Source organism: Lissotriton helveticus, chromosome 11 (assembly GCF_964261635.1).
Source record: "Lissotriton helveticus chromosome 11, aLisHel1.1, whole genome shotgun sequence".
Taxonomy (NCBI): Eukaryota; Metazoa; Chordata; class Amphibia; order Caudata; family Salamandridae; genus Lissotriton; species Lissotriton helveticus.
In genome coordinates this window covers 747964065-747976762 of record NC_136072.1, presented here as the reverse complement: position 1 = coordinate 747976762, position 12698 = coordinate 747964065, and the positions used below count along the sequence as shown (strand labels likewise).

The window sequence follows — 12698 nt, the reverse complement described above, 5'->3', positions numbered from 1 at the left end:
CATCCTTTTGAAGACTTCATCTCCCAGCATGCACCATCTTGGCTGCCAGGTAAGCGTGCTGCTGTCGGCTCTTTTACACTGTAAATAGTGTGCTGGCGTTTTCGAAAGGCTAGTGTAGGGGCAGTTTCCCTCTGGTAGTGTCCCTGCTGCATCAAGGTCCCTCCCGGGCCCCCTTGACGTCTCACCGCAATCCAAAGTCACACAGCGGTGTTGAGACTTCACTACAGTGAGCGATGCCCCTCCGTGTAGTCACGGGCTGCACCTGCAGTACTCCTGGTGTGTATCCTGTCTTGCGGGGGCCTGAGCTATCCGATACCGATATATATATGTATGTAAAAGTAGAAGAGTAAAAAATTATCTAATGAATTATAAATAAAAAAAACATTGAAAGCAGAAATGAAAGCAGAGATTAGCCTAGCATTCCTGGCAATACATTGGACTACCTCTTACGTAGATGTGCACATACACAAGAACAAAATGCTGTCACTCACTGTGAAGTGGGCTGACCCATTGTCCCACGCTGTACAGTGTGGTGTGATACTCAGACACACCAATGCATGAAGAGGGCTCCCCGAAAGCCCCTCTATGTACCCATATATACATGTGTTTTATTAAGAACTATTTAGAAAACACGAAGCATCACAACAGATAGAGTTAACTCTAGGCAAGACCTAAAAATGGCACGTTTGCACGCTTTTCAAACGTAAACATAGCAAAGCAGAATATGCTGAACATAGGGATGGAGAAATGAGAAATTCTCTCTGAACATTTAGACAGAATGGATGGAAGATTTATTTCGTGTTATTTTCCCAAATATTTTAGGCATCCACAGCTCGTTGTTCTCCTTCTGCAAAAATAAACCATTGTCTGTAGTAATTGCAACATGCCTAAACGTACACAGAACATATGCTTTGGCAGTTTCGGGAGCTATTTTAGAAAACGCAGTGGTTATCATGGCGTGCCACTGCTCAGTGCCACAGTATTTAAGGCATCCGCGACTCCTAACAATTATCGTTATTAAGCACAGATAATTGAAATCCCTGCTTGGCAATGCGGTTGCCAACCATGAGGGCAGGGCTGCCATGAGGGCTCTTGATTACAGCCGAGTTTCCAAATGCCACTGATCGTATAGGCCTCGTGCGGACCCTTACGTTCAAGGTACTTATTTGCATTCTTCAATGTACTGGTTTACAGAAGGAAGATGGATCTAAACACTAAAAAATACGATTAAGAGACATCAATGGAGCTCAGTCTATGTTATGCTATGCCTATGATTGTTGACATAACTATGGCCACGTGGTGGTGTTGTCAGTCTTCATTGTGAATTCCACACTGCTTTGTAGTTTTTCAAAGACCTTGACTATTTGGCACCATATACTGTTGGGTGTGGTTTTTCTGTGTGTGTGGTACTGGGTGGGCTGGGCGTTCTGTTCCAGTGGTGTGTACTATGTTCACCACGTATATTGCTGTTTGGGTAGAGAAGGGGTGCCTTGGATTGGTGAAGAGCACCGAGAGGCTTCGTTCTGTCATGGTTAACTTAGATTATCACATTTTTCTTGTATTATTTGTGGTTGTACATGAGGAGCATAGGAAAAAACCGAGGCACTTTACAGTTTTGGATCTGTGTTCTTTCAAAATGGTTGTTGCACATTGCCCAACTAGATTGTTTAGGGTGTGTGTGGTTCAGTGTTTTAGGTTCTATTGCCTGTTGTTCTATACTGTTCTAATTGTGCTGTTGTTTGTAATGTGTTACTTTGGCCAGGTATTTTCATGAACGTTTTTTGACTGGTCTGGTCTGGCGGTCTGTTTGTAGTGTTTGCCAACAATCCAAGACTGATTAACAGTATCACACTAGATACGTCACAGTTGACAGTTATGCACTTTTCATCATGACCAGGCAACTCCAGTAGTTATTATCACATAGAATGCATCTTCTGTAATCTTTTGTATTTGAATATTCTAGCCAACTCCTACATAGTGATGGGGTGCGGGACTCTTTCTCAAGTCAGAGGAGTTGAAACTGTTGCAAACCGCCAACGCGAGAGGATCCTCGTACCTGAAACAGTGGGGTAGGCTAGAAGATTTTATAAGATATAGTGGGGGTGGTTAGATATCACTAATAGAGAAACAAGCATATATCTCTCTTGCATTTTGCTTGACTATGGTACACATTTAGAGGTATGAGCTATAACCTTGTGATTTATAGCACTTAGACACAGAATACATGTACTATGAAGCACTATATAAAAACAAGCTATTTGTTATTATTATAATTCTAAGAGTGAGAAGAGTTCAACAGTCTAACTGCTGAGATGGGAAGTCACATTTGTTGTAATAATGTTTTAGCACTTCCTATGATGGGAGTTAGTCTACTGCTGGTGCCTAGTTGTAGCGGTGCAAATAGAATAAAGTGCTGTACACAGGAGTTCACTGCTTAGGCTTCAGTGTAATGCTTAGCATGTTTTCTCTTGGAAATTACTATATTAACTAGACCGAGTCTCTATAGATGAACATCTCTTGCCCCTTACAATTTGAGCCCATTCTAAGATGACTTGGTGGTGTCTGACCTGCTACCAGAGTTTGGGAAGTAGTTTGGTACTTGATTAACACCTTCATAATTGCCACTGACGAATGTACGGCTTTACAATGCGTGCTTTTACACCGCGTGCCGTTACAATGTGTTTTTTTCAACGCAAGTCGTTACCACGACTTGCGTTGGAGGGGTGCGGACTTAGGAATTTTCTTATTTACTATTCTAACACCAGCCTATGTACAGTAGGGAAGGTGTTGGATAGTAAATTAAAAAATTCCTTGTCCTGCAGCGCCCTCCAGCGCAAGTCGTGGTAACGACTTGCGTTGAAGAAACCGCGTTGTAACGGCACGCGGTGTAACAGCCGCGTCGTAAAGGCTGTAAACCGCCACTGAGTATGGATCTAGTTGTCTTAGTTGATGTAGATGTCATTACCTCAATATGTCCGAAGCCTATAGGGCAGAGGTCTTCAAACTGTGGGGTGCGCACCCATAGGGGGGCATTGAATCTTGTGAATGGGGGCGCTGCTTAACAATCACAGCAGTGCACAAGTCCCACAAGAAACAAGCTTGCAGTTTTCTTCACAACATTTTGTAGCCTATTCTACACGTTTTAAGTTGTGTGGCCTTATTTTTAAAGGCAGTTCGCCTTTTAATGAAAATGCTCCTAATCCAGGAACACTGGAAACTCAGTAAGCAGGGCCAGACTGGGATCTAAAAGCAGCCTCGGCCTAATGTTGAAACATCCTCTGCTGCCTTTCCATCTCCTTCCAAATTCTATCTTATTTGTTTTGATCCTTCTGTGCATGCTGCCTGAAACCTGGGAGCTGGAGACGTAGGCAATGGCCCCCAATGGTCTCATGGAACCCCCTCCCTTTTTTCACACATGCTAATGTTTTTTTTTTTTAAAGATCTTTAGAATATAACATGCATCATGCAACTTAAACAAATACACCAATTTTTTAGTGGCTATTTCAGATCCTTTTTCCTGAGTTCCTCGTATTTAAAATTTCAGTTTAAATAGATTTTTTAAAAATGATTTCTTTAAAACGCTGACTAGATCGAATTGTAGAATAGGACAATATCTACCAGACAAAAAAGTAGTTTACTTAATGGCAAGTTAAGCAAACCCCAGAACTAAAGATTGTTTTGCTTTCATTCACATGCCTCTTGTTCATCCTATTGCGCCATGCTACCTTAACCTGACGCCACCGCACCTTGGCCTTCTCCTGCTTCATCTAATCCTGACCCCCCTAGCCCTACAATGTTCTCTCTTCCATCTTCTCGATACTGGGCAGGGGCATTCCTGCCTCTCAAATACCTCCCACACAAGTTGCTGGGGCAGGGCATTGTGAGGCAAAGAAGCCAAAAAGCAGTAGCACATCCATCCATCCGTTTCCCCCCAATCCATTATGCCACAGGCCCACCCTCATCTGGTCAATCACCTCTACACTGGGTGCCCATAGTCCCATGCTCCCCCACTGTCCTATAGACCAGCCTTTTTCCTGGGATCAGTCTTTCATCCGCTGTAAAGGCTGGTTTTACTGTCTACAGCGTCTGTAAGGCGCCTATGGGTCCATCATACACTAACATCCCTGAAGCACTCTGTATCCTCCCCTCGGATGGACAGGACTTCTGCTACGCAAAACTCAATGGCTGGGTGATCCTTCTCTCAGCGCTGCCAGCGGATGCTCAGCTATGTCCACAAGGTAACAGCTCCTCACTTCAACACAAATAGAGTAAGCTCAGCTTGGTCCAGAGATCGACGGTTCTTTGACACAAACTATAAATCCATCCCTGTTTAATAAGGTACCTATTCTAGTCTCGCTATACCCCTTTCAAGGTTTGAGGGAGGCCTGACTCCAAAATATTTTTCCTCAGGGGGCCCAGTGTAACAAAGTTTTAAGACCATTGCTATAGGGTCTCATGTCACATGCAATATTTTGCGTGATAAAAATATAGCAGTCGCTGATTTGACCTAACCATTAAAATGTTTTGGTGAATCTATGTAAGTCAACATGCTGTTAAGCGTAGTAAATTTATACACTAAACTTGCAATGCTGTGAATGCAATATTTTTGTAGGTTATTATTAACCTCTATATAGTACCTTGAGGACTCCTTTGGTACCCCTTGGAGAGAGCTTTAGGCTGATTGATGGATGTGGGCTGCCACTTCTGTGCTCGGGGTCAAGAGTACAGTCACGGGCTAATCCAGGTTTACATTTCAGCACAGTCTGTCATTATTTAATAAATTAGGTCAATGGAAACGAAAACTAAAGCTACATTCCTCTTCAGATCGCCCCTGTCTGAGACAGTCTTGCCTGGCATGAGCAATGAAATCTGTTAAAAAGCCATAAATTCTGTGAGCCTTCAGATCTTCTCTGATGGAAAGGTGCTGTTTAGGAGCAAGGCTGAAGATAATTGGATCTAGAGAACATGTATGAACTGACAAGGCTGCCACCTGGGAGTCACAGGCAGCTTTATAAAGACAAGATTTGACATAATCACTCACCATGGAGATGCACAAGAAAGCTAATGCCATCTCAGAGGGACAGGGCACTTCCGGGCACTGGAAACGAAATATTTAATGATGTCCTTTTAATGGGGACTGATTGGGTATTAATGGGGGTGCACAGACTATTCAGACATCCCAATGAAGTGCCGAGTGCTAGGCAACGTCTAATGTGCGCGTCAGGAGAGATAATTGGCCAGTGATTCTTATTTTATCCTTAATCAGGTCCGGTTCATTCAGCTGTTCCTCTCCAGTGAGCACAGAAGTCAAATAGTAACCCCAAGACAAGGACAAAGGGCCCATGAAATGATTACACCCTCAGACGTAAGGAAGGCTTTTATGAGCAATTACTCATTGCTATGGAAGCTAGCTCCTGCAGGAGTCTATTTTAATGCCAATATGCACAGCACTCTCAAGTTAAAGTTTACTGAATGAGCGATATCTGTGATCAGACAGGTTGCCCTTGCCTGGGTGACATTGTCCTTGATTGGCATAGACTGCTGCTATGTTTGGCAGTCCAACATCATTGCACACTTTGGAAGAGTCCCTAATGAAGCACACTGAAGAATCATATGAGAATCAGTGGATTACAGTGAGCTACAGAAGTCAAATCAAAGGCCTATTCGAAAGGTTTTTAGTGGCATGCTGTGGTGATGCGAACAACACAGTATTCTAAATTAATGGACAAGTAAACAAATTACTGCTTGATTTTAATTAAAAACAAATTCTGGTTATTCATATATATTTAGAAATACTCTTACAAAATGGGTGCCTTATGTTTCAAAGATATGGCAGCTCTTACGGTGTGATGTATTGACTGGTAAGGAAATATAGCGTAGAGCTATGTAAAATATATGATGCAGTGAGGTACGGAATGTCATTGTATGGAAGGTAGACCATAAGAGGGTATGATACTGAGTGGAAGGGTAGAAAAGAATAGCCTCACATAGGAAGAGTCCTCACCTGCTCTTGTCTGGTGAGGTCTGGTCTGCTATGGTATGTTATGGTGTAGAATGGCATGACCTGGCAAGATCTGGTGTGGTACATGAAATACAATTTGTGACACCTCTGCATAACTTTGAGATGTTTCACTAACACAATAACAGTATTAGGATTATCATAATCGTTGTATGAGTTAAACTTGTTTCCAACTTTTCTTCACATGTAGTTATGATTGTAGAGTGAAAACAGCCTTTTCTCCCAGACTAGATCTCATGTGACGTTTGAAAGGAGTTTTAGAGTGAAGCAGCAGGTTGAGGTTCTCATAGGCTTCAGGTAAGAGCAATGGAGGAAAAAGCTGGAGCAATCACTGGGAAGCATTATCCCTCATCTGACCCCTCAGAGGGATTTATCACCAAGGAAGTATCAGGTATATATGTCAGCTGATGCTCACACATCAGTACCAACATTTCGGAGGTACCAGTTTGTGGGCAGTGATAAAAGAGCATGATAAGACAGGAAAAGGGCTAGTGACTATAGCAATGGACAAAATAAAATTGGCCATTAGTTTGACTGGGAAGCAGTGATTTTGAGGTGTTTGGTGTCAGGAGATAAGAAACAGGTATGTATGATATGTAGTGAGTGGTATCTAAAGGTAAGTAGAACATTGGGGCTCGACTGGAAATCACTTTTGGGAGGAGTAAAGTGGAAGGGACCAGTGACAGTACAGTAGGGTAGTGATGGACGAGGTGTACAGTGACAGAAGACATGGTATCCGAAGAGAGAAATACAGCGACGTGAGAGGGCGACACTGAAAGGGGAAAGGGACAGTTAAGGGAGAAAGGTGAACAATGACTGAGAAATGAGCAGACACAGAAGAAGGGAGCACTGAAAGAAGATGGAAACACTGACAACAAATGTGGGCGATAAAAATAAATGTGGGCAGTGATTGTAAAAATAGATGGGAGATAGGGCCAGTTTAGAAGTAGGAGTGAGAAAAAAAGGAATGGCCCATCCTTGCATAACTCATCCCCCAGTACAAACCCTACTGTGTAAACAATTTTATAAACTTCATGTCCCTTAACGCTATATTGGACCCTCAATATTGCATCCCAAACGACACATAAGAGTTGATGGTGCCCACATCAAAAACATTTTGGTCTGGGGGTTTCGGCATCACAATGTTTGAAGACCACTGCTTTAGAGTAATATTCAAATTATTATGGGCAGATATGTAGGAATTGTAAATATTTTGATAGTAGCTGCTTCTGGTTGGACATTATGCAAATTGTGTTTTTGCATTCACATGCTCCAACAAAACCTAGTGATTTAAACATGTGCAAAAGTGAGAGTGGTACTGCACAATGCGTACAATTGCCCTTTGCACCCATTCTTGCCATTGGGCCACAATGTACATCACTACTATAAAATCAGGAACCTGTGGAAAATTAGGATCCCACAAGTCTTATGTGAAATATTTAGATGTGCAGGAAATTGGTCTGATTGATATACTTGTGGTGAGTTTATGAACATTCACAGACATGTGAGTTTGTGGCTATTCATAAACACTTCTTTCACTTTTTCCCTCCCTTGAAGTGGTCAGAGAGACACTCCAATGAAGGGATTGTGTATATCCTTTCCCTGTGTGGGTAGGAGACCAAACACAATCAAACTTCGTGGGGACATACAGGAAGGAGTTTCTCTATGGGGATAATTTTACTGTTAGAAATGGGGTCTGTAGCTGGCAGAGGTTTGCACCAAATCCAAATAGGGTCCCTCAGTCTAGTCTGGGTAAGTAAGGTACACAGTAAGAAAAACCCACACTTATCCCCTTGGTAGCTTGGCAAGAGCAGTCAGGCTTATCCCCAGAGGCAATGTGTGAAGCATTTGCGTGCATGCACACACACACACACACACACACAAACAGACACATAAACAGTGAAAACACCACTAAAGTACTGTATGTATCTGAGTAAAACAATACCAAAACGACAAAAAGAATCTACCATACACAAGTCAAAATACACACTTTCCAAGATTAAATCAAGTATAGCTTTTAGAAAACAATAGCTCTAACTGGGCTATCTGGTTGCTCTTGATGACCCCACAAAGTTTGTCCGATCTCAGGGATTCAGGACCAGCATTGGGGGTCATACAGACACATACTGTTCCTTGCAGGCACCGGAAGTCAAATACAGTGCAAGACACAGGGGAGGTGAGGCATCAGGGAGGCAAGTGCGGCGTTGGTTCCTTAATGCTCTGCAGTCCATTGGCCTGCCAGCACTCAAGGACAGTGTGTTGCATGAAGCAGGTAAAGTGTCACTGAAGCAAGTGAGGTGTTGGTTTCTTGCTGGAATGTGAATTTACCTTGAAAACACAAAAGACAAGAGGTGTTTGGCAAAACAGAAAAGTTGGTTTAATTAAATGCTGCAGCCGGGAAAAAGTTACAGAAATGGGTCTGAGGACTGTCTCAACATACATTCGTTCTGAGTGCCATTATGTACAGTCTTTGGGGCACCGTAAAACAATTTAGATCTCATTTTAGAAAAAGGAATGTGGGTTTAGTCATGGAGCTGTCAATCAGGCCACCTGAAAGCGAATGCAGGTGGGTCTTGACCTTGAGTGGACACTATGAGGGCCAATGGGTGAAGTGTCCGGATGTCTGGCATGAGGAGATCAATGCGTGCATTGTGTGTGCCATGCTCTGATTGGATGAGTTTTCCTAACTTTATGTGGCATCTAACTTTACAGTGCGTTGGGAACACATGCACCCCTCTGGCCATATTTGCTTTATTGGGGGAAATCTCCTGGGACCATTGTGGTGTTGCTGCCTATTAAAGGGACTAATATGGATTTTTCGTGTTTGCATGTTTGTCTGGCTGGTTACGTGTCACTCCACCTGTGATCTGTCAGTCAGTAGTCACAGGCCTAGGTCACAGGGCCTGCCTAAACACTTATTCCTTACTCAAGGTTGATGGAGAGGTCGTCTTGGGAGATTTTGACAACAATGATTCGATCTCGTTTTTGCACATATGCGTATCATTGCATATATTGGCATCAATATTAACAGGTTCCTGGAGGTGGTGCAGAGTCGTAGAATCACTGACACCCATGGATGTTGTGAGGTGCAGGGGTGTTGATGCAGCGGTTGCCGAGATGACCCTCTGTTCCTTACTTCTGTGAGGTGTCAATGATGAAGTCAGAGATCAAGCCATGAGGCTTCAGTTTTGCAGCATCAAGGTCGAACCACTGGGCCACAGCTGTTGTGCCAGATTTGGAACAGTGCATCACGGACATCAGTGGCATGTGCTCAAGACTACCGCAGTGATTGTTCTTTCGAGGTGCTAATGCATCATCGGAGCATGGTGAGTCGTGGTCATTGTGTGAAGTGGGGACCACAGCTTCGGTGCAGGCAGAAGCATGGTGTCCAAGTTGCAGACAAGAGCTGGTTCCGAAGTCGCTCAATGTAGGTTTCCTCATATAGCATGGACACTCATTTCCAAGGGCCTAGGAATTGGATCTGGCACCACTTGACAAGTAGGACTGTCAGGCGAGGAGTCCAGGTGCTACAGGTGAATTCCTTGATGGCCCTGAGACTTCCAACAGGAGGCAGGCTCAACTCAAGCCTTGGAGAAACTTTAGAAAGTAGGGTGTAGAAAGCCAAGTCCAGTCCTCTCACTCCCAGGACAGGAGCAACAGGCAGCAGGCCAACACAGCAAGGCAAACAGTAAAGTGGCAGTCCATCCTGACAGCACAACAGCTCTTCTTCCTGGCACAATCTCTTCAGTCCAGTAGTAGTCCTAGTATATGGTGTCAGAGGTCCAGTACTTATACCCACTTTGGCCATTGAAGTAGAGAGACTTCAGAGAAAGTTCTTTGTAGTGCACAAGACCCTGCCCTTTCTTGTCCTGGCTCCTGACACACTTCATAGGGTGGTGACTTCTGCATGTGGGGACAGGCACAGCCCTATTCAGGTGCAAGTGTCAGCTCCTCCCACCACTCTAACTCAGGAAGGCTCAGCAGCACGGCGATGGGCCGTCAGGATATGCAGGGACACCTCGGCTGCAGGTGTGTGTAGCTGTCTAGATTGAATTCACAAAGCCTAACTGTCATCCAACCCATACATGTATTCTACGGACAGGCAGAGGCACAGAATGGTTAAGTAATAAAATGCCAAGTTTCTAAAAGTGCCATTCTCAGACCTGTGATCTACAAAACACTTCACTAAAAGATGTGCTTTTAAATTGTGAGTCCAGAAACACCATACTTCAATTTTCTATCTGCTCCTGATTGGCAGATACACTTGCAACATGTTACAAGGCTTCCCCTATGCTAACCTAAAGAAGGGATAGGCCTTGCTGCAGTGAAAAACACATTTAACAGTTTTTCACTACCAGGACAAGTAAAACTCACAGGTTCATTCCCTTTCGTTTAAATACACTGCACACTGCTAATGGGGCTACCTAGGGCCTACCTTAGGTGTGCCTTACATGCAATAAAAGAGAAGGTTGGGGCCTGGAAATTAGGTAGACTTTCTAGGTTCACATGGCAGTGTAACACTGCCCACACAGACTCTGTAGTAGCAGCCCTGAGACATGTTTGCCTATGTTCCCACTCATGTGGGTGGCACAATCATTGTTGAAGGCCCACGAGTAGCATTTGGTTTACAGGCCCTGGGCACACACAGTGCACTCATACCAGGACATATTAGTAAATCAAATATGGCAGTCATGGAGAAAAGAAATTCCAATACATTTCAGACACAGAGCACTTGCTAGTCAGCAGTGGGAAAGTGGCCTGAGTGCTAAAGCCAGCAAAGGCGAAGTTCAGTACATAGTCAAAAACAGGAGGTCAGAAACAGAAAGACGTCAAATCACGTCAAAAGAAAACAAGTCTAACAGTTCCCCCTGGAAAAGAAAAGAAAAGGAAAAAATGTGCTGTTGCACATACATGCTGGTATTCTCCAGTTCGGCTTGGAAATATACATACAATTTTGCATTGTGGAAATATCAAGGACCGAAAAAACATACGATCACATGACATTCTTAGGAGGACATTTGGAAAGCTTAAGCTGTCAATGCTTCCAGGAATAGTTTTCAAATGTTCTGTGAATTTCCTAAAGTCCTAGGTAGACCTATTTGTATGGCATTTCAACATTATGAATTGAACTCGGTTGCTTTAAGCACAAGCTAGCACCTTAAAAAACAATATAGAACTTCCACTTTAACGACTCATATAAATATGTCTACATTATCATTTTACAGTTTGAATTAAATGGCATGTAACCTGAAATTTTAGATACAGCATGAACACTTAGGGCCTGATTTACAAAGGTAAACTTACATGTTTGTGTAAGTTTACGCTTTGTAAGTATTCACAAAACTCCATTTTAATAGTAAGTTCACGAGTGCGGCAGCTGCGCCGTGAACTCCGCACATAAAAAGGTAGGACAGGACATGCCTACCTTTTTATGACAGGAGTTCTCCACCCCAAAAGCACAACCACCACACTCGTAAACTTACTATTAAAATGCAGTTTTGTGAATACTGAAAAAGCGTAAACTTACACAAACATGTACGTTTACGTTTGTGAATCGTGCACCCAGGTGTCTATTCTACAGACAACTTACTGTAGTGTCCAACTCAAACAAGCACCAGGCAAGCTCCTGAGAGCTGTCAGCATTTATTATGAGATAATCTGGCCCATTTAAGCCGTTGTCTGGGCAGCCACTAAACAAAATGCAAGAATAGCAATTTCTCCTCAAATTGATATGGATTCGTTTTTTATATTTATGCCATTCTATAAACAGTTCTTTACTGTTTAAGACAAACGGTTTTCTATTTAACACTTGCAATTACAATGCACGCCATAAACTTTATAAACGATGCAGCGTTTCATTTATGGCTTTTGGTTTTGCATTTTACCTCTTGGCGTTTTAGCTGTACAATAAATATAAAAAATTGCGGCAACTTTATCTGAGTGTGTTTTTGTAACATATAAGGTGGCATTCCTGTATATGTTGATAACACACCCCTCTAAAAGATGTTATTGGTGTAAAGTGTTGTGTTATATGAGACCATAAAAAATGCTGCCATCAGGAGCAATATGGCAAATACATTTCAAGTACCAGGAAAGATAAATATGCCATTCCCTTCTCCAGTCAAGGATAGAAGGTGGTTGATAGAAATGGGGGTCCCTAGTTGGCAATGGTTTGCACCTTTGTCCAAGTAAGGGCCCTTTTTAATAGTCAGGGAATGGGGAATACATTTCTAAAATAACCTCTGCTCATCCCCATGGTAACTTGGTACGAGCAGACAGGCTTATCTCGGAGTGTGTAAAGCATTTGTGCATACATACAGTAATACATTGAAAACACTGCAAATGGACACCACAGAAGTTTAGAAAAATAAGTAATCTTTATCTAAATCAAACAAGACAACAATGATAAAAACCCAACATACAATAATCAAAACTTGACTCTTAGAAGGTAAAAACAGTCCTGTCCATTGCAAACTATAGATGCAACACTTTCAACACAAAGTACCTTGAATGCAGCAAAATCGTAAACAAAAACAGCTGCAGGGAAGGTGATGCATCGGTTCCTTACGCACCGGGAAGGTGATGCGTCGGTTTCTTGCTACAGGGGAGGTGAAGCGTCGGTTCCTTACTGCCCCACAGAGGAGGTGATGTGTTGGTTTCTTACTGAAGAGCAGGTGAT

The 12698-nt window shown here is 42.9% G+C and overlaps 1 protein-coding gene across 2 annotated transcripts in view; it reads left to right on the top strand.

Moving 5' to 3' along the window:
- Positions 1–12698, top strand: part of LRRTM4 (leucine rich repeat transmembrane neuronal 4) — a 1979041-nt gene that overhangs the window by 1251344 nt on the left and 714999 nt on the right. The gene's annotated exons all lie outside the window — the stretch shown is intronic.